Below are 22,858 nucleotides of genomic sequence, written 5' to 3' on the forward strand. Positions count from 1 at the left end.
TGGCTACCGAGTCGGTGGTATCCAGTCCCGTCTGGATAATTTGGGTCGCAGCAGCCTGGGCATCAGAGACAAGATCCAAAAGACCCTGGGGAAGCTCTGTAAACGAAGAGGAGATGTCATCCATCAGAGCATGAATATACCTCCCCAGGATACAGGTCGCATTAGTGGCTTTTAACGCCAGACTGCAGGACGAAAAAATCTTCTTCGACTGCGCCTCTAGCTTTTTTGAGTCTCTGTCCCCAGGCACCGTCGGGAAAGAACCAGGCGCTGACTTGGACGAACAGGAGGCCTGCACTACCAAGCTCTCCGGCGTAGGGTGCCTAGATAGGAAACCAGGATCAGTTGGAGCCGTCCGATACCTCCTGGCCACGGCTCTGTGAACTGCTGGGGAAGATGCCGGCCTCTTCCACACCTCTAAAACCGGATCCAGCAGAGCGTCATTAAAAGGTAACAGAGGCTCCGCCGCGGCTGAGGCCGGATGCAACACCTCCGTCAAAAGGTTTTGTTTCGCCTCCACCACCGGCAAAGGCAGGTCCAAAAAACTAGCTGCCTTCCGTACCACTGTATGAAAGGAAGCAGCTTCCTCAGTATATTCCCCCGGAGACGAAAGGTCCCACTCAGGGGAAGTGTCCAGCCCACTGGCCGACTCCAGTCCACGCAGCCCATCACCCGAGTCCTCTAGCTCTCCTTCCTCTAGGGCTCGTTGGTACTCCTGCTCTTCTAGTACCCGGAGAGCACGCCTCCTTGAATGCAGTCGTTGCTCAATCCGCGGAGTCGACAATGCCTCCGCCGAAGTCGGAGATCGGCGCCGATCTTCCGAAGCCACCGACGCCGCATCCGGCGCCACGGGTAACTTCGGCGCCGACTGAAGAGCAGCTGAAACAGATGGACCCACCGGAGTCACAGGCCGAAATCTCGACGTCGACGGGATGGAAATCCCTGGGGCCAATCCCTCCGAAGACACCGGAGCGGCCACCGGCGCCGACACTGGCGCCGAGCCCACGTTCCCAAACGGGAGAAAGGGCATAAAGGGTGCCGGCCGAAGAGGCGCAGGATCACCCAAAGAAAAGGCCAAAGGCCCAGCCGGAGCACCCCCTGGAGCCATCTGTTGGAAGATGGCATACATCGCATTCAAGAATGCGGAACTATCGGCTCCAGGGGTGGGAAAAGCCGGATACTGGGGTGCCTGTCTCGGAGGCGACCCCGACGCCGGCCTCGGCGTCTGCGCCGGAGAAAACACTTGAGGCTCCAATACCTCAATCACCGACGCCTGTCCAGGCGAAGTTGGTGACGCCGGAGAGGGCAACGGCGTCGAAGGATGCGGCGTCACCGTGGGGCTGACCTCCCATGTCTTTCGGCGCCGATCCGGAGACCTGGAACGAGCCTCCCTTGAATGACGCCGAGATTCTCTACGGCGCCGGGAGTCTCGATGACGCCGATGTCTTGGAGAAGACTTCTTGTGATGCTTCTCCTTTGACTTGTCCATAAACAGCTTCGCCTCACGTTCTTTAAGGGCCTTCGGATTCATGTGCTGACATGAATCACAAGTCGAGACGTCGTGGTCGGAGCTCAAACACCAAAGGCAATCGGAATGAGGATCCGTCACCGACATCTTGCCTCCGCACTCACGACAAGGCTTAAATCCAGACTTTCTCTGCGACATTATTTCCACAGAGAAAGAGTACGCAGCAAGATATACACTGTAACCGCAAGAGTAACAGTTGCTCCCTCGAAGATAACCGTTTCGAATGCACGGAAAAAAGGGAACTGACGTCCGCACGTCGTCGAGGACCTCTTATTGCCTGTATGACGTCAGACGGCGTCGCGTGCGAGACAGTGACGTCCTCGTCGACGTGCAGAGACTAGTAAGAAGATTTCCGTCGAATGCTGGCGCCATGGGAGTATTCATGAGGTGAGGAATCCACAGGTAGTTGTATCCATCAGAAACGGGCACTACGAGGATGCGTGAAACAGTGCTCACCCGAAGTCGCACAAAGAAGTCCCACGTCGCCGGAGAACAACTTAGGAGGTCGTGCAATGCAGGTTAGAGTGCCGTGGACCCAGGCTGGACTGTGCACAAAGGATTTCCGCCGGAAGTGCACAGGGGCCGGAGAAGTTGCAAAAGTCGCGGTTACCAACAATGCAGTCTGGCGTGGGGAGGCAAGGACTTACCTCCACCAAACTTGGACTGAAGAGTCACTGGACTGTGGGAGTCACTTGGACAGAGTTGCTGGATTCAAGGGACCTCGCTCGTCGTGCTGAGAGGAGACCCAAGGGACCGGGAATGCAGCTTTTTGGTGCCTGCGGTTGCAGGGGGAAGATTCCGTCGACCCACGGGAGATTTCTTCGGAGCTTCTAGTGCAGAGAGGAGGCAGACTACCCCCACAGCATGCACCACCAGGAAAACAGTCGAGAAGGCGGCAGGATCAGCGTTACAGAGTTGCAGTAGTCGTCTTTGCTACTATGTTGCAGTTTTGCAGGCTTCCAGCGCGGTCAGCAGTCGATTCCTTGGCAGAAGGTGAAGAGAGAGATGCAGAGGAACTTGGCTGAGCTCTTGCATTCGTTATCTAAAGTTTCCCCAGAGACAGAGACCCTAAATAGCCAGAAAAGAGGGTTTGGCTACCTAGGAGAGAGGATAGGCTAGCAACACCTGAAGGAGCCTATCAGAAGGAGTCTCTGACGTCACCTGGTGGCACTGGCCACTCAGAGCAGTCCAGTGTGCCAGCAGCACCTCTGTTTCCAAGATGGCAGAGGTCTGGAGCACACTGGAGGAGCTCTGGACACCTCTCAGGGGAGGTGCAGGTCAGGGGAGTGGTCACTCCCCTTTCCTTTGTCCAGTTTCGCACCAGAGCAGGGCTAAGGGGTCCCCTGAACCGGTGTAGACTGGCTTATGCGGAATTGGGCACATCTGTGCCCAACAAAGCATTTCCAGAGGCTGGGGGAGGCTACTCCTCCCCTGCCTTCACACCATTTTCCAAAGGGAGAGGGTGTCACACCCTCTCTCAGAGGAAGTTCTTTGTTCTGCCATCCTGGGCCAGGCCTGGCTGGACCCCAGGAGGGCAGATGCCTGTCTGAGGGGTTGGCAGCAGCAGCAGCTGCAGTGAAACCCCAGGAAGGGCAGTTTGGCAGTACCAGGGTCTGTGCTACAGACCACTGGGATCATGGGATTGTGCCAACTATGCCAGGATGGCATAGAGGGGGCAATTCCATGATCATAGACATGTTACATGGCCATATTCGGAGTTACCATTGTGAAGCTACATATAGGTAGTGACCTATATGTAGTGCACGCGTGTAATGGTGTCCCCGCACTCACAAAGTTCAGGGAATTGGCTCTGAACAATGTGGGGGCACCTTGGCTAGTGCCAGGGTGCCCTCACACTAAGTAACTTTGCACCTAACCTTTACCAGGTAAAGGTTAGACATATAGGTGACTTATAAGTTACTTAAGTGCAGTGTAAAATGGCTGTGAAATAACGTGGACGTTATTTCACTCAGGCTGCAGTGGCAGGCCTGTGTAAGAATTGTCAGAGCTCCCTATGGGTGGCAAAAGAAATGCTGCAGCCCATAGGGATCTCCTGGAACCCCAATACCCTGGGTACCTCAGTACCATATACTAGGGAATTATAAGGGTGTTCCAGTAAGCCAATGTAAATTTGTAAAATGGTCACTAGCCTGTTAGTGACAATTTGGAAAGAAATGAGAGAGCATAACCACTGAGGTTCTGATTAGCAGAGCCTCAGTGAGACAGTTAGTCACTACACAGGTAACACATTCAGGCACACTTATGAGCACTGGGGCCCTGGGTTACCAGGGTCCCAGTGACACATACAACTAAAACAACATATATACAGTGAAAAATGGGGGTAACATGCCAGGCAAGATGGTACTTTCCTACATGGACTGAGATCATTGAAAATCTGGACCATGGTGTGCAGGAGTCCAAGACTGAATTATGTCTCTTCAAATGGTGCAGGACTGGCTTTGACGCCCTCAATATTAGAGCCCGCTGGCCTCCTACACCACTTGAGCTGCTGCAGATGAAACCTCACAGGATGTGACAAGATACACATCCTATACAACTGCCTAGACATCTGAGGGTTGCAGACAGCGTGAAAGCCACACTATGCAGAACACTAGAGACTTCTACACACATATTATCATGGCTGAAAGCCATGCCCCCCTCTTCCCCTCAGGGGCCCTTATTGGTCGCCTCCTGTGGCATAGCACCCACATCAGAACGATCGCCTAGGACCATGGCCCGCCACATATTTTCCATACCACACCCTCTGCCAATCCAGAGGGACATGCCCATGTAATCCACGAAACACCCCATGTTTCCCGGATCACCTTTCCGTCCATATATTTTCCTGCGACGGAGGGCCTGCCTATAAACCCCCTAAATACCACCCACCCCTTCTGTCACCACCACCCCTCCTCCCTAGCGCTTTTAACCCCTCCCTCAAGCGACTGCCCTTCTTCTCTACTCTGAGACTGTATTTGAGTTTGAATCCTGAGGGCTATACATCTGATTACTCCCAGGATAATATTACTGTTGTGTTATACCATACACCACAGCATTGCCTGGTTGTGCTTGTATTCTGTACCTCACACGTTTGAAATTAAAATAAATAATTTTTAAAAAGACAGCAGTCCTTGAAAAATCATAAAAATTTTATCAAACATGCAAGGTCTATGTCTTCAATAACCTACTCAACCTAACTGTAATGCATAAGGAGGGAGGAAGCACACAACCTCCCATCCCAGCACAGTTCACCCCACTGCGTTCAGGTAAATGCAGTATGCTTACTTCAACGTTGCTGTAGTTTTCCACCAAAGTTGGTGCAGGTAGTGCTGTTATCTCTAGACACGTGTTTCTGGGTTTAGCCCTTCATAAATAGAGAGCAAAAGTATTGGATGGCAGAGAAAAGTCATCTGGAGTTGCAGGTATGCTGCCCAAGTCTACACAGATCACAGTACCACATCACAGGCACACAGGTGCATCTCAGGTGAGCTCCTCAGCTCATTGGCTCAAGGGAGCCTTTTAAACACAAGTGGGGAGGGAGCACCCTGCTTCTCATCCTAGCACAGTTCATTCACCCCACTGCATCCTGGTAAATGCAGTTCACAATTAGCGCCTACTTCAAAATTAGCTGTTGTTTCTAACCAAAGCTGGTGCAGACATTGCTGTATATCTACACATATCTGGACTGATTTAGCCATGGGAGACTGAAACGTGGACTGTACACCCATCATGACTGAACTTATTGTATGAACTGTTTTGGTTTAGTCAGAATTATTTGGAAAAGCATCACGAAGGATGGTCAACTTAATTGCTTTCAGATATATCTGAGTCAGGTGGAAAGTGCCCTTGTGTTGTCCCCCTGTTGTAGAGGAAGTGGGAACCAAACGGGTTACCAGTGCATCTACATTTAACTATCTTCAGATTTATGTTACAATATATGTTGCTTGGATATCCAGAAAATCCAGATTTATTTACATATATGTGACTATTTAAAAGTATTCCATTTTCCTAAAAAACACGCTATATGTTGATTAATCCATGAATGTAATTTGATTCATTGATGATCATGACATTAATTGTTTTACATATTGTTGAAGTTTTGTATATGGGAATAATTCCTCCCGGAACATTTTGTGCTTTAGTAGTTCCGATATAGGCGCCAACCAGGCATGCCAGCATCCATTTCTTTTCACAACATTCCACGCCAGAAGCGCGGAGCCATGAATAACACTGACCACTGGTGTGTCACAAGTAGGGCACTGAAAGAGAAGTCCGTGCCCCAAGAAATCTGTTCACAGAAAGGGGAGGATGCGTGGGTCGGTAAGGATTCAGCAGTTAGATACAGTATCTACCAAATAAGGCATTACAGAAGGTAAGTAACTTGTCAACCTGATATAGACTTCTAGCTGCAGATTCCTTACCTCTGATTAGATACCTGAGCAATACCATCCACGGTGGTGGGTCTGCCAAAAAGAAAGTCCTGCAGGTCTGAACAGGTAAGGTGCCTGTCCCCACGGACCAAGCTGTCAGGAGTAGTGTTTAGTAAACGTGTGCAGAGATGCCCAAGTTGCTCCCTGTCTAGGACTGAAACTGCGCGTGCTTCTGCAGTGGTCACAGCTTCAGCTCTATTGGAATGAGATCGTAAACCCTCAGGGCGTCATTTTATGACAAGTGTGTAGCAGATCTTGATGCAGAGCATGATCCAACGAGAGATGGTTCTCTTCTGCATCAACTGGCCTTTCTTCGCACCCACCGATGCAGAGCATGATCCAATGAGAGATGGTTCTCTTCTGCATCAACTGACCTTTCTTCGCACCCACCGATGCTGAGCATGATCCAACGAGAGATGGTTCTCTTCTGCATCAACTGACCTTTCTGCACCCCCCCCCCGATGCAGAGCATGATCCAACGAGAGATGGTTCTCTTCTGCATCAATCAATCTTTCTTCGCACCCACCAGGTCATCCATCCAGAACTCGTTTGATAAAGGTAGAACGCCAACAATCTTTTTCGGTGTAGGTGGTAGAGTTTCTCCTTCTCCTCAGAAGGATGTGGGGGTGCGTAAAAAGTAGGCAAGGTGATTGGCCTACATGAAAAGGTGTGACCACTTTTGGTAGAAGAGAGACTCTAGTGCAAAGCACCACTTTGTCAAGACAGAGAGGTAAGGTGGCTTAGATGACAAGGCCTGCATTAATTGCCACAAGGAAAGGTGTTTTCAATGTGAGACGCCTGAGGGGACAGTTGTGAAGAGGCTCGAAAGGAGCGCACATCAAAAAGGTCAGACTTAAATTAGGATCCCAGCAGGGCATACTGAATGGGGAAGGAGGGAAGATATGAGCAAGACCTGTGAGGAACCTATGTACAAAAGGAGACTTGAACAAAGATGGTTAATCAGGCAATCGTAAAAAGGCAGAAATAGCCATGAGCCAGAAACTGCATTGTGTTCAGAACAGCTCCGATGAAAGGGAGCATCTGAGAGGGAGTCAAGTGTGATTTCTGCATGTTTATAGTGAACCCCAGCGAAGAGGTTTGCTGTAGTCTGAAGGTGGGTTGTAACAGCCTGGGGCGAGCCCGCCTTCATCATAAGGGACTACTGATACCCCTGATCTCCACAGATGAGCTGCAACTACCGTCATTACCTTGGTGAACATCCTATGGGTTGCTGATAAGGCCAAAGGGAAGCACGTGAACTGAAAGTACTCATGGCCTACCATGAACCAAAAGTAACACCTGTGGGCAGGCAAGATGGGGATATGGAAATAAGCGTCTGCAAGTCCAATGATACCATCCAGTCACTTGGGTCCAGGGCAGACAAGGCCTGCGCCAATGTGAGCATTTTGAACTTCTTCTTGAGGAAGAGATTGAGGGCTCGTGGATTTAGAACAGGGCGAAGACCCTTGTCCTTTTTCGGAACTAGAAAGTAGCAGGAATAACAACAGCAGCACGGCTGGCTAGAAGGGAAGTGGCACAGTTGGAAGCCTCTCTGTAGCCACAAAAGGAGCGAAAGGCAGATTGGGGAGGGGGGAGGATGAGGGATTGGGGGGGGGAGGGGTCCCAGCAAGGCTCAGGGCCCTAGCAGTAGCCAGAGAATCTTTGAAGCACTCAAGTGCTCGAAGAGATGGGTGCTATTGAAGGGCATGTCCATGAGGGAAGCTTGGACATCCCCCAAAAAGCCAGATGTCTGCCAGGCTTGACGCCTCAGGGCCACTGTCGTTGAAACTACTCTGGCTACCGAGTCAGTTGTGTTTAGTCCGCATCCGATAGTGAATTTTGCTGTTTCTCTCCCATCGGCCATACCCCAATACCTGTGGCACCACATGCGCAACCGTGCCCAACAGAGTGTGGGAATAACAGCCCAAAAGACATACAGGGGGTCATTCTGACCTTGGCGGTCCATGACCGCCATGGCGGAGGGCGGCGGAAGCACCGCCAACAGGCTGGCGGTGCTTCCTAGGCGATTCCGACCGCAGCGGTAAAGCCGCGGTCAGAAAAGGGGAGCCGGCGGTTTCCCGCTGGCCCAGGGAATCCGCCATGGCGGCGCTGCTTGCAGCACCGCCATGGGGATTCCGACCGCCTTCCCGCCAGCCTGTTTCTGGCGGTGTCCACCGCCAGAACCAGGATGGCGGGAACGGGTGCCGTGGGGCCCCTGGGGGCCCCTGCACTGCCCATGCCACTGGCATGGGCAGTGTAGGGGCCCCCTAACAGGGCCCCACAAAGATTTTCACTGTCTGCTGTGCAGACAGTGAAAATCGCGACGGGTGCCACTGCACCCGTCGCACCCCTTCAACTCCGCCGGCTCCATTCCGAGCCGGCTTCATTGTTGAAGGGGCTGTCCCGCTGGGCTGGCTGGCGGTCTTCTGGCGGTCGCCCGCTGGCCCAGCGGGAAAGCCGGAATGGCCGCCGCGGTCTTTCGGCAGGAACCGCTTGGCGGGCGGCGACCGCCGACCGCCGCGGTCAGAATGACCGCCACAGTGTTCACGGACCACAATACCAGGCTGGCGGAAGAAAACATCTTCTTCTAAAATAAATCCAGCCTCTTTCATTTATATCTAGGGGAGCAATTGGGAAAGCGCAGTGGAATGTTGAGGCTTTGACCACCAAGCCCTCAGGGGTGGGGTGTGCGTGAGAAAGAAGTCTTGACTGCCACCAAGGGCAGCTAAAGGTCCAGGACCTCAGCCACCCTCCTCACCACCAATGCATAAGAGGCTCCCTCCTCCGTAGCCATGGTAGTGGAAGAAAGCATACCAGTATCTGGAGATGTGTCCAGTCCACTGGCTTCACCCAAATTCTCACACCAGTCCATTTCCTCCTCATAAGTCTGGTATTCTAAAGGGTCCAGCAACTCCTCCCAGTCCTCCCAGAGGCCTAGCCCAAAGGCCTGTGTCAGAGTCGGCACCCAACAGCGTTCATTCGGCTCCCTTTGCGAGTCAAAGATGACGATGTTGATTGCCAGCTGGTCCCGATCAGGATTGGATCCCTGAGAGTCCATCAGCACCGAGGCTGAAGCCAATTGGGCGAAACCTGATTGGGTCCCCTCTGACCCCGAGGGACCTGACGGTGTGCTAACAAGGTGAGACTGCCTAAAAATGAGGTGCATGGTCTCATAAAATTCCTTTAATTAGACAGGAGTTGCTCCGCCTCTCGAAAACACAGGGAAGAGCAGAGTTGGCGCAGTCATAGGTTCCCGAAAAACGGGGCCTAGAATGATGTTGCTTCCTCGGTGCACCAGCCGATGAACATGGAGAAGTCAAAGACCACTTTGACTTCTTACTCTTCTTTTTGTGTCTCAACTCCTTGCCTTGCACGAAGTTGAGTACCATCCTGCCATCAGCTTTAAGGACCGCTCCCTCAAAGCTTTCGGATGTATGGCCCGGCACCCGGAAAAATGACTTCAGGTTGTGGTCGCTCTCCAGACACCACAAACAGACGAGGTGTGGATCAGTCACCAACATCACCCAATGACCGGATTCGCAGGGCTTAAAACCCGACTTACATGGCATCTCGACACAATATGAGGAAAAAAAAAAAAGTAAACTAAAAGTCCAGTCAAAATATGACCGAGGGGTAGCTCTTCTCTCAGATCAGCACTGGCTGGCGCGGAAAGAAATGAACTGATGATGCTGCACCTGGGTGGCGCCTATATAGGAACACCAACATTTCCAGCATGGATGACACCGACCGGGAGGCAATCAATACCAGCTACTGGTACGCGGGGTACTGCTCACAAACTATCTTCTGGATCCAGACTGACCCCTGGGAGAATTCAAAGGTAAGGAATCTGCAGCTAATAGTCTCTATCCGATTATTATTGCTTCAAAGAAGGTGACTGAGGAGAAAAACAAGGTTGATTATTACATTAATCTGATGTATGAGTTTAAGTCAAAGTTACTCTACCAGAGTCCATATTGGTGGTTGTATGTTGCTGGAAAGAGGCCATGTCAATAACTGCGTGGTAAACGAAAATCACAGAGGAGACCCCACTTTGGGAGGACAGCATGTTAAAATGTGGGAAAACATCAAGGTTTCACAAAGTGGAAGCACTAGGAATATCTACCCTAAAAGATTTGGGGCGATTAACTGAAATGAAAACATTCATCCAAACAAAAATGGAATATGGCAAAGCTCAGACTTAATTCTTTCGGTATATCAAACTCAAACACACCATACAACTAGATATTGATGTGAGTGAGGACCACTGAGATAGTTCCGTACTGGAGAAAAAGATACTGTTAGATCCTATGGGTAAAGAAAAAATATACCTCCTAAATTTATGAAACACTTGAAACTGATGTTCCAGGAAAACTACATGAATTGAAGAGTAAGTGGACGACAGACATGTCCAACAGAATATCAGGATTGAGAGGATACCCTGGTGTCTTATCCAGGTGACTGGTTGACACCTGTTCAGTATAAGTCAATAAGGATGCTCAATGAAGGACCACACGCCAATTATGAATACAATTTAGCTTTACTAGAATTTCAGGTAAATGTAGGCATTTAGCACATTAACAATAGTGGAATAAGAATAGCAATGAAAAGCATCTATTTATATATAAGTACACTACAAAGAGCATCTATGTATATATATAAGCTAAGAGTTCATTGACAGATATAAGTTTGATTAACTGTATACCAAAATGCATCACACTACGATGTTCAGGAAGCAAAATATAAATGAGTTGAATACTTCAGATAAGCTTTGATTTACTGCACACCAAAAGGCATGTTTCAATTACTGCAGCAGGCTCACACTACGATGTTCAGGAAGCAAAATATAAACAAGCTGAATACTTCAGATAAGCTTTGATTTACTGCACACCAAAATGCATGTTTCAGCTACTACAGCAGGCTCACACTATGATGTTTAGAAAGCAAAATATAAACGAGCTGAATACTTCAGGTTATAAACACAGTGCAAGCATAAATAATCAATCATAATAATAGAGCAGAGAAACAAAGGCCTTTCATCCCTGTGTGGAACTTAACTTAGTCCACGAAATGCTGGGAAGCCCTCTACCGCCTGCTTGGACCTCTCTCCCCCTCAAGCCTCACGGTCAGCAAAACAGGGAGGCAGCGCTGGGCCATGGCAGCTTTCACAACTCCATCTGCGAGCTTCAAGTCCCTCACCCACACTTCAGTGCTTAAATAACTCGAAGCTTGGATTCTATCTCTTTCTGGCATTTTCTAGCTATGTTATCAGCACTTAGCTGCTCTGCCCTTCCCCAGCCTTTGTTTTCATTCCATCTTCTCCCTGTACTCTCGTTCTCAAGGTTGAGACGGAGTCTTCTACACAAACAAGCTAGAAAATAATATCATGAACTTTTCCACATTGTTCGGGGGGTTTCAGCAGGCATCACGCTCATCTACACTGCTCAAGCTAATTAACCCTTCGCATCACAATGTCTTCCGCACCTTTCCCTATACTGATCACTCCACCCCTTAGATGAGCGTGACGCATGCTAAACGGATATCATTTACTTTGACATTCTACTAGCTAGGTTGCTACTAATACTAGTCAGCGTTATTCTAAGCGCCTGCATCTTAGTATAAAGCTGTTTTGTGCATACATATAGTCTACATAGTATAGTCATTAGCGTAACACAATCAATAACCAAATTAGCTGTTGTAACACTATATTTAGTGTCTTCATAGCTCCTAGTGCCCAGCCTAAGAAGATGTCATACCAATGATATTCAGTTATTTGCTGGATGCATGAAGCAATGTGTATAAGCTGTTTAGCATTTATGGTCATTAGTATGGCTGTATCCTTGGTGTATTTAGCTGCCATATCAAATTTAGCAAAGGTAACTTGTGCGTAGTGCCTGATTGCCTCTAATCTGGGTAGCTTAACAACAAGCGAGATGTTCCACTCTAACTGCGCACGCATTTGCGTCTGTAATTTGGTTATGGTGAACTTAGTCAGTCGGTACAAGATGTGAGTGCTTATGTCAATAATGCTGGTAATATTGCGCATAAACATTACTTGTTCTCCGGTGGTTTGTATAAATCCGTTAATAAGTAAGGGATGATTAATGACATAACATATGCTCTCTGTCCCTATCTGATGTAAGTCTGTGCCATTCAATAGGATAAGGTAACCATTCACATGTTACCGGTATTTTGTGAAGACATGGATCTAGCACCCGTCCAGTGTGGGTACATACCCACCCCTTAGACCAATCTGCACATCTAGTGGGATCTACAGTGTGATTTGTTTAATCAATCCACTTTTTGTCAGTGCGAGGTATCCACCATTCATTTACTTATCACTACGAGGAGCAATATAAAGGGGCACCATATGTCAGGAGGAAGATCACTTCTTGCTATATCAAAAAGAGCATAACACATTTCTTCCTCACAGTGAAACTGTATGGGCTTTACCCATATTTCTTCAGGCAAATGTAATTGTTGTCTCCAGTATTCACCCTGAAGCTGTCCCCATTCTGCTTTAAAGTCTGCATACTGTTGATTAACAATGCTTTGCCATAGTGTCCACTGGATGCCCTTGGACACTACTTGTGTGTTTTAAAAGCTTTTTTTTTTTTTCGAATTGTTCATAAGTGAAATTATGCCATTGCCAATTGCGATACGACCCACGCAGGACTTTCCATACTTCTTGTGAGTGTGTGGGCCCCCATTGAGAAATTACTTTTATGGCCTCTCCTGTACTATATCCTGTAGAAGATAGCTTATTCCTAATGGCTTCAACATCAAAAGAATACAGGGCCCCTACCCTGATTCCGGTGGCCCCAGCTAACAAGGACCCTAGATCTCTTCTAATGCGTAACTTTGGCAAGGGCCATAACTGTGGTGTCCATGGTGCACATAATGGATCATACTTTGAGACATTCCCCTTGGCAATATTTCTCTGTAACACAATACGATTAATTATGCTTGCATGCAGAGCTTGCTTACATCCTATTCTATATCGAACTATAGAAACGTTGCTAATCATGCGTGTTTCGGTTACATAAAACATGAAGGCTGGTGGTTTGGAGTATCGAACTCCTTTGGTTTCATTGTTCATTGTAATGACCACCATGTGTCCTGGTATCACAATATTTACATATCATGTTTAGCATATAACTCAAAGCCTGTACTGTTGCTGGCGTCCCCTGCACCTCGTTCAGTCCGTTGGCATGTCGGATTTGCTGTCCAGTTACCTTCCAGGTCACAGCTTTGGCAGCCATCCACTTGCCTCCAGGTACCTCTACGTTGCAAAGTGAAACATTTCCCTGGTCATCAGTTACGTTAGCGGCTTGAGATGCACAAGTGACATGAAGGTCCATAACGACATTCTCTACTATATTTGGTCGGACCCATACACTTTTTCCGGTTATAATCATGAACCACGTCATCGATGCAGATGTCATCATTTACGACCGTGGGGTAAGTCTCACTGCAGGTACAAATACAGGTACATTAGAGTTCTTTAAAAGTACAATATACGTACTCCCCACCCCTTGACTCAATATCTCTCCTGCCTCTGGCTTTTTCCCTGGATAGTTCACCCATACTTTTCTTCCTGTGCTTCCAAATCCTCCCTCACCTCTCTGGGTATTATCGGGGGGCAGATCTTTCTTCAATGTGTGGGGTGTACGCTTGTTCACAAATCAATTGTGCAAGTCTGTCATGTGCTGATAACTTTTTTAGCTGTTCTTTCAACAATCTGTTATATCTCTCAATCATGCCTACAGCTTGTGGATAATAACTAAGGTGCAAAATCCACCGAATTACCTGTTCCTGCGCCCAGCACGGCACTCTTTTCCCTGACAAGTGTGTGCCCCTATCTGTTTGGATCTCATCAGGTGCCCCATAATGTTTTATCAGGTAGTTTAGCCCTCGCAAAGTGGACTTTTGGTCTGCAGACTTACAGGGCATACCCAACATAAGGCCAGAGTAGGTGTCCACCATGGTCAATACATAGCTTTTTCCTCCTTCTTTTGGTAGCGGCCCGATATAGTCCAATTGCCACACCGTAGTAACTGCAGTTCCTCTTCTGATATAGCCGCTAGGCTTCTTTTGCAAGGGCATTTGTCTAATCTGGTTGCATGTGGGGTACTCCTTTACTGCTTTTTGCACTTGTTCTTTAGTGACTGGAATTTGTTGTTGCTGTGCCCATGCATAAGTGCCATTCTCTCCTAGATGTCCGGATGTTGCATGGGCCCTGTTTGCTAAAGCAGCTTCAGCTGCCTCCTTGATGACCACTGTTTGCGTTTTGGCCATTTGATCTGCGGTGTTGTTGAATAGAGATGCAAGTGAGGTATCCGATGGGCAATGGGCATCCACATGTCCCACATAGATTTGACATTTTTGCCCTTTCTCCCACATCTCTTCCCATAGCTGCTCGCCTCCCGAAATGGGGGTGCCTTTAATTTTCCATCCATCCTTGCGCCAAGTCGGGCCCAGCTTACTAGTCCTTGGTAAGTGGCCCGACTGTCAGTGTACACAAATGTTTTCTCTCCGATGGGGGCTTGTACGATCACTGCTGCTACCCCCTGCAGTTCTGCAAGCTGGCTTGATTCATTATCCCCTCCTCGCAGCAACAACGTTTCTGTAGCAGGCTGGAATGCAACTCTTTGCCATTGTCTTTTTCCTTGATAGTACTGGGCAGTACCATCTGTGAACCATGCATTTTGCTGTTCTTCTTCGGTGAGTTGTTCAAAAGGCGGGGCTGTCTTAAATGGTGAGGATTCCATTTCAGAGGGCTATGGCGCAGGGGTCATTGCCTGCAAGTCCACTGCCCCTAGCTTATCTTCTTGTAACTTCAACACTCCTGCTGGTCCCGGTTTTGCCCTCTGCTGCAGATACCATTTCCACTTCACGATGGCAAACTCCTGCGCTCTGCCTACTTTATTGCCAACCCCTCCTTCTCTTGTCCAACCTAGTAAGGGGACCCATGTTTTTAAGGTGACTGGCCGATCATCAGTTATGCGTTCTATTTCCACTAAGGCCCAATCTTGTGGCACCCTCTTTTTTCCCTGCCTCTGCCATAGGCTCCACATCACTACATCATCTACATCAACCTGTACTATCATTTCCAGCTCAAACAGGTCTCCTTCTGTGATGGGAGCTAACGTAAAAGGATTCTGTAATGCATCTTTTGCTCCAGTGTCCCACAATCTCACCAACCATTTAAACAAAGGCTCTGCAGGCATCTGCCTAAACATACGAGTTATCTCCAACAACTCACTCGGCGTATAATCTCTTACCAAACGAGAATTCTGTATTTGCCGACCATTCACTCCCTTTTCACCTTCAATTTCACCTACACGTCCTTCTCCACTTTCAACTCCACCTAGTTCTGTTACACGTACTTCCACCTCATCCTCCCAAGTATATGGATCCCAATTTTCTTTGCGTACCAATGCCTTCACTTGCACAGTTGAGGGTATTTTAGGCTTCGGCCTACTTTTCTGTTTGCGTACCAATGCCCTCACTTGCACAGCTAAGGGCATTTTAGGCTTCTGCCTACTCTTCTGTTTGCGTACCAGTGCCCTCACTTGCACAGTTGAGGGCATTTTAGGCTTCTGCCTACTCTTCTGTTTTGCTACTCGTACTGCTAATGCGGTGCACCTTGCCTCCATTTGATCACTCTGAGTCACTGCACTTTCTATGGTCTCTTTCATAAGTAACTGCCTTTCCTGCAAGGCTGCAACCTCATCCCGCAGTTTTCTTATCTCTGCATCTTGTGTTAATGTTTTCCTGTATACCGTACGGAGCGCAGACAGGAAAAGCCATCCCACTTGCCCTGCTGCTTTCAGCTCCAGCTTCGCCCCTCTTACCTTCACACTCTCAACCGCATCTTCCACTAAGAGAGGAGTCACTTTCTCATCTAATGCCTCCCATAACACCGGCGCTGCCCGCCGGTTCAGGAGTCCTGCCACACCAGAGAACGGGTCAGTTGCTAACCACCCGGGAATGGATCTGGCTTCTGCCCCATGCTGCCTTCCGCTCTCTGCCTCACTTTTCTTACGTCCCCAAAGAGGCATTATTGACTTATACCCCACTTCTGGTACCAAAATGTCTTATCCAGGTGACTGGTTGACACCTGTTCGGTATAAGTCAATAAGGACGCTCAATGAAGGACCACACGCCAATTATGAATACAATTTAGCTTTACTAGAATTTCAGGTAAATGTAGGTATTTAGCACATTAACAATAGTGGAATAAGAATAGCAATGAAAAGCATCTATTTATATATAAGTACACTACAAAGAGCATCTATGCATATATATAAGCAAAGAGTTCATTGACAGATATAAGTTTTGATTAACTGTATACCAAAATGCATCACACTACGATGTTCAGGAAGCAAAATATAAATGAGTTGAATACTTCAGATAAGCTTTGATTTACTGCACACCAAAATGCATGTTTCAATTACTGCCGCAGGCTCACACTACGATGTTCAGGAAGCAAAATATAAACAAGCTGAATACTTCAGATAAGCTTTGATTTACTACACACCAAAATGCATGTTTCAGTTACTACAGCAGGCTCACACTACGATGTTTAGAAAGCAAAATATAAACGAGCTGAATACTTCAGGTTATAAACACCGTGCAAGCATAAATAATAAATCATAATAATAGAGCAGAGAAACAAAGGCCTTTCATCCCTGTGTGGAAATTAACTTAGTCCACAAAATGCTGGGAAGCCCTCTACCGCCTGCTTGGACCTCTCTCCCCCTCAAGCATCACGGTCAGCAAAACAGGGAGGCAGCGCTGGGCCATGGCAGCTTTCACAACTCCATCTGCGAGCTTCAAGTCCCTCACCCACACTTCAGTGCTTAAATAACTCAAAGCTTGGACTCTATCTCTTTCTTGCATTTTCTAGCTATGTTATCAGCACTTGGCTGCTCTGCCCTTCCCCAGCCTTTGTTTTCATTCCATCTTCTCCCTGTACTCTCGTTCTCAAGGTTGAGACGGAGTCTTCTACACAAACAAGCTTGAAAATAATATCATGAACTTTTCCACTTTGTTCGGGGGGTTTCAGCAGGCATCACGCTCATCTACACTGCTCAAGCTAATTAACCCTTTGCGTCACAATGTCTTCCGCACCTTTCCCTATACTGATCACCTGGTATATCCCAGGATGGTGGCAATGAAGGCTGGGCCTCCAACAGCTACAATTACAGAAGCTGCACCAATAATACTACACAAGGATGTAGGTGGCAGGCATTGGCACTTGATACTGCCCATTCTTTATAAGGGATGTGGCAATATGGCATTTTCCTACACATTATTTCGACATGTTCCAGGTTGGGAGACGTGTGGAAAAGAGTTAGGTTAACAATCTCAAAAGCTGGTAACCTATTGACCTATCAACAGGACAAGGGGTGTGGTAATACTTATGGCCATATGTTAAGGCTGTTCAAATTTATGCAAAGCCTTTCCTATTAGGGTGAGCACTCTAAATAACTGTTTGAATTTCACACTGCACTACTGACAGTGGTTTCAGAAACAAAAGTGTATACACGTTTGAAATGTTTAACAATAGGACGCTATGTATAGTGCTCCCAGAATGTTCTCTAATTAGATGCAAATGGTGCAGAAGCTCGTAAGCAAGACTGAGGATTCTTTGCTTTCAAAATAAAACCTTCAGAAAAAATGCAAGTAGGAAAAAAACGTTTTGCTAAATTAATGTGAAATTTTAGGTACTATTTCTTTGAAGCGCCATTTAGTAAAATGTGTTGATGCATGCTAGTATTTCAGAAAATATTCATAATGGAAAACCAGTGTAACCATTTCCAACAAGATTATGGGAAACATGAAAATAAACAAGCACTGGCAAAGAAAACTGATCCAACATTGGTTGTCAGTCTTTTTGTTTTTGTCAGTGCACGTCTTGTTTTTACATGGCTTTTGTAACACTTTAGTGGGTTTTCTTTGAAAATCTTTGTATTTAACAGCTGGTCAGTACACAAAAATTGGTACAATCGTGGACGAAAAACTTGAAATATTGCGAAGAAAAGGTATAATATAATTACAATTGCGATTAATAGCGAACAACAGTATGGATTGCATATTTACATTTTTGATCCCGAACAAGTACTATCTGCATTAAGTACACTCCCAGTCCACCCATTCTCCCCTCCACTCTGACCATTCATATTTCCCTGTAAGCACTCCATTTCTTCCATACTTTCTCATATTTTCTCAGATAGTCCCAACTTTGATATATCACCTGCTGAGCTCGCTGGCACCAGTACAAATCATGCTCCAATTTTGGCCACTTGGGGATCTGTTCGCTCTCCACACCTTTGTAATGTTCCTCTTAGCCATCCGTCTGCTAACATTAACCAGATTCTCCGATATCTGGGCCACACTTCATCTCCTGTTATGTGTAGTACATGCCACCTGGTATTTAGTGGTACAGTGAGACTTGTGAATTGGGCCATAAATTGCGCCACCCCCTCCAATATTACTGAATTATGGGGCACTGCCAGAGGATATGGAAAAAGGACCGCACCATACCACACCCTCTAGCGCACACATCTGAGTTGTATCACCCAAGTAAAATTGTATTGTTGTGGAAGCTGCCAGGCCCCTACCACTGTAACAAACATTGGGAAAAAAGCAAAAAAAATTATATGTATATGTCTTTCCATTTGTGCCTTTCATGACTTCACAAAAATGTACAGACGTAGACCAGGAAATTGTACTTCTAGAACGTATCTGAGAACTATATTTTAGCACAAGCAAATATGCATGCGTAGATTTGGCAGTGAAAAAAATCTACTGAGTTTACAAGTTCACTTTCCCTATGACAACATTTCCTAACCCTGGAATAACGTCTACTTCTGCCCTTGTCAGGAGTACATTTTCAACCTTTCTTAGTAAGGGAAAAGGTCAGGGAAAAGCTGGTGAAAATCCTTAAAATGTGTAAGTTAATAGGTTGCACAGACTGAAAAGCATTCCAACCCGGGAATTACTATTTACTGCTTCCTTCAACCCAAGTATGTAGATCTGCAGAAAAGTGGCAACATTGGCAAAATAAGGAAATTGCTATAGTAGGGCTTGAAATAGCTAGTACTCATGGCCTACTATAGTTTTAGCCCTGGAATAATTAGTGAGGCTGTTATCAGAGCTCTTACCTAATGAGATTGCTGCAATAATGGGTGGCCGCACTACATGGTACCAAAAGGAACAGTAGATTATTTTACAGGACAAGTAGATTTACGAAGCAACTTGTCCCATGGACAAGTAGATATTATATTAAATTCCACACCCCTGAGGACACTTTAAGGTTTGTCCATTAGACATAAGAAACTGTTTGCTGGTAGTGACATGGAGGTATGTAGTGCATAAATGAGTCAGTCCTATTGAATTTTCACAGGAATCCTAGTGCCCAAACTTGCACTGTTGTATGGCAGATGAACAGGTGATAACGATGATAGATGTTGCCCACACATTCTAAAATGTATGGGACCCTTGGACTCTACAGCTTGGGCTCAGCTAACTTTGAAAGGAAGTAAAAGGCTAACAAATGACATAGAAATGTCAACTCACATGGGGAGTCAGGTGGATAAGTGAAGACCCATATGCACCCGGTAAACTTGTACAGGGCAGCGCTTACTGCATCACTGCTAGGGGGAGGACAGAAGCTTTTGAATAATAATGCAACAAATTCCTGTGTTCACTGTTTGAATGCTATTTTTTGTATTCTCTTTGTTTGGGGAATAACAAATTAAAACAAACTCTTTTTCAAAGAATAAATAATGTCATCCATAAGGCTCAAGTATAAACCACAGATCACTAATTAATGATTTGCCTAATGAAGCAGTGGTGGAACACCTTATTTATTTGTTGATAAAGGCCAGGGGTTACTGAATAATATTGAATTCAATAATTATTCTGCACAATTGATTTAAAAATATTTTTATCCTTACAGCATTAGCGTGAGGTCAAAATGTGGCCTACATTAAAATATGGAGGCAAACAATTTGTGAAAAATTCAGGAGACTGTAAAGATGAAGAACATAACACTAAGTACAGTAGATCTGATTTAAAAATGGTGCAAATCTAGTTACTTTCCTGGACCATTTGAAATGGCAATTCAGTTGTTTATGAAGCTTAAACATGCATTGACTAAGGGAAAAGAGTCTGCAGGTATTCTATTCTGTTCACAAGGTACAACAAAAGCTCCATCAATTAAGTACATTGTAAAAAACATATGAACCTGCACAACCATTACTTCAGGGGTACAATGAAGCAGATTATAATAAATGAAAAGTCCTACCTATGCTGTAGACTCCCATTTTCTTAAAACTCTGTTTTGACTGTAAGAGGGAAAATAAGAAAAAGTTACTCATTTGTAATCCTGATTTTTCACCATGGATATTCCTTTTAATTTGCATAGAAGTCTATCTGGGAGTTTTGTGCAAGATCCTGGAACACAGTATTTTTAAAAAAAGTTGTGAATTCCGTTCAAATCAAATACATAAGAAACATGCCCAAATAAGCCATCATTTATGAACCTTTTTTTAACCAATTAGCCAAAATACAAAGTAACAGTATAATTAGCTGAAAAGTGCATGTAAAAAACATACGCAGTAGAAAACAAAAACCATGAAACGGCGCCGAAATAAAAGACAATACAGATAGTAACACTTGACCCAGTTCTTCTAGGATCCCGGTAGGACAGCACTGTCCCATCATGCCCAGTTTATATTAAAACAACAGATGATGGACGCAATGCAGAACAAATCAAACATTCACTCACAGATCTGGGTTTAATCCATCAGTCTTTTTTGCTTGCCATGCCATTCCAGTTTGGACCCAGTCATATGCAAATCAGTCTTGACCCTGTTCACCATGGAAACAGTCCAGCCCGAACTGCCAGGCCAGGTCTTCCCTGGGCCAGAAACAAGCATCCTGGGACCAGTTGCTGGGTATCTCCCTTCATCATCCAAGCTAGCATGAATCTGGTGGCACAGCAAGCACGGGACCCACGTCTGGGCATACCCTTTCCACTTTATGCACTTGAAATGACGTGGCCAAGACATGTGGGGTTCATGTTAAAACAATCTTAAAAAGCACAATTGGGGCCACTCAACTGAATCCTATGAGTTATGATAAGAAGCCTGGCCTCCTAAGTATCTGTTTGGGAGTACAAGTTGAGGCAATGCTCAGCAAAGTATTGACTGATCCTCCAAAGGAGCAGCCTTACAAATGTCAGGAATGGTAATATTTCCTCAGTCAACAGCAGCCACTTACCCCTTTTTGAAATGGGCTCTGGCTTACAAGGCCAGGACCTATTACAAGTTTCTTAACAAGCAACAAATTAAGACACTATCCACCTGGCTATGGACAATTTAAAGGAAGCTATACCCACCCACACAGCACCTTAGTCAAAGAGCTATCTGAAATCTCTTATCCAAACAATTACACAATGCCCACTAAACACTGGATATGCAATTGCTTCTGTGCTGGGGATAATTGATTTAGGAAAAAAGTACATAAGAAAACAGTTTGATTATTGTGAAAATCAGATAACGCTTTAAAAAAAAAAAGAAATCAAGGGCAAGTTCTGACTAACAGTTCCTTAACAAGTAAACACCTGTATGGGCCCTAGGTACATCAGGCCTGAGGCTCTCTCACCTTCCTGACCGACGCAATAGCTGCTAAAATAAAAATAAAATTAAAAACATTTACAAATGGACCTGTGAATCAGACATGTGCAATGTTCCTGTTCGGAAGGGGCATCAATTTATTTGGAGACTACTACATCAAACTCTTTGGGAGAAGAAGGTTTCCAAACATTGTGAAACACTTTCCTAAGAGAATCCAGGAAATCTTTGATGCCTAGACTAATGAAGGACAATGCCTCAGAATATGAGTTATGGGAAGAAGAGATAGCAGCCAAATGAACTGTGACAGAAAAGAACTGAAAAACAAACGTTGCCAAATAAAGAAGGTAAGGGTACACTGTCACCTCCTAACATGACACGGTCAGTTTGCTTGCCGAAATACCATAATCAGTACTGCTTCAACTCCAGTACATACAAAGATCTTGCGAAAAGACGCTTTGCTTCTTTTACAATGGCCAAGCAGTCATCAAAAAGCCTTAAATGTCTATACTAAAGGATCTCAGGAACCAGGCAGTCAAGTTGAACTGTCAAAGTCATGGATAAAGGTTGGAAAAATAAAGATTCTGCCAGACATCCTGTAAAGTAGGGCCAACCAGATGAGCAGTCTCTTATGCACCAGAAGGGGTATCTGAAGATGGTCCAGGAACCACAACTTATGATATCAATCCACGACTATGAGGATATTATTTGTGAGCTCAGTGGCCTGCATGGGAAAAAGTAATGGGAGAAAGCACAAACAAGTCCTCTTGACAGAGTCATTAAAAGTACATTTTCCAGGGACCTGTGTGTAGAATTTTAAAAGCATGCGTAAGGCACTTTGCCTTTTGTCATGTTGGAAAGAAATCTATTTCCGATTGAGCCAAACAAGACATGTCTACGAGCAGTTTGTCGTTTAAGACCCATTTAGGTTATCCTACCAAATGGTAACTCAGTTTGCTTGCTTTTATGTTATGCAGTCAGAAGATGCCTCACCACCAAGGAAGTAAAATACTTCGTACTTGTATAGCGCACTACTCACCCGTTAGGGTCTCAAGGCGCTGTACGCATACCGCTGTGGAACCCCTCCTGGCTTTTCCCTGTGAGGTGCCCACTTCTGGGCAACCTCCAACGTGAAGCCAGTCATCCCAGCGCTGTTGGGGCCGTTGTGGAGATTAAGCAAGCTATTGCCCAGAGTTAGACCCATGAATTAAATTAGGCACCGATGCGAGAATTATCAGGTCCGAGGAAATTGAGCCCAA

This window comes from Pleurodeles waltl, chromosome 3_1 (assembly GCF_031143425.1).
Source record: "Pleurodeles waltl isolate 20211129_DDA chromosome 3_1, aPleWal1.hap1.20221129, whole genome shotgun sequence".
Classification (NCBI taxonomy): domain Eukaryota; kingdom Metazoa; phylum Chordata; class Amphibia; order Caudata; family Salamandridae; genus Pleurodeles; species Pleurodeles waltl.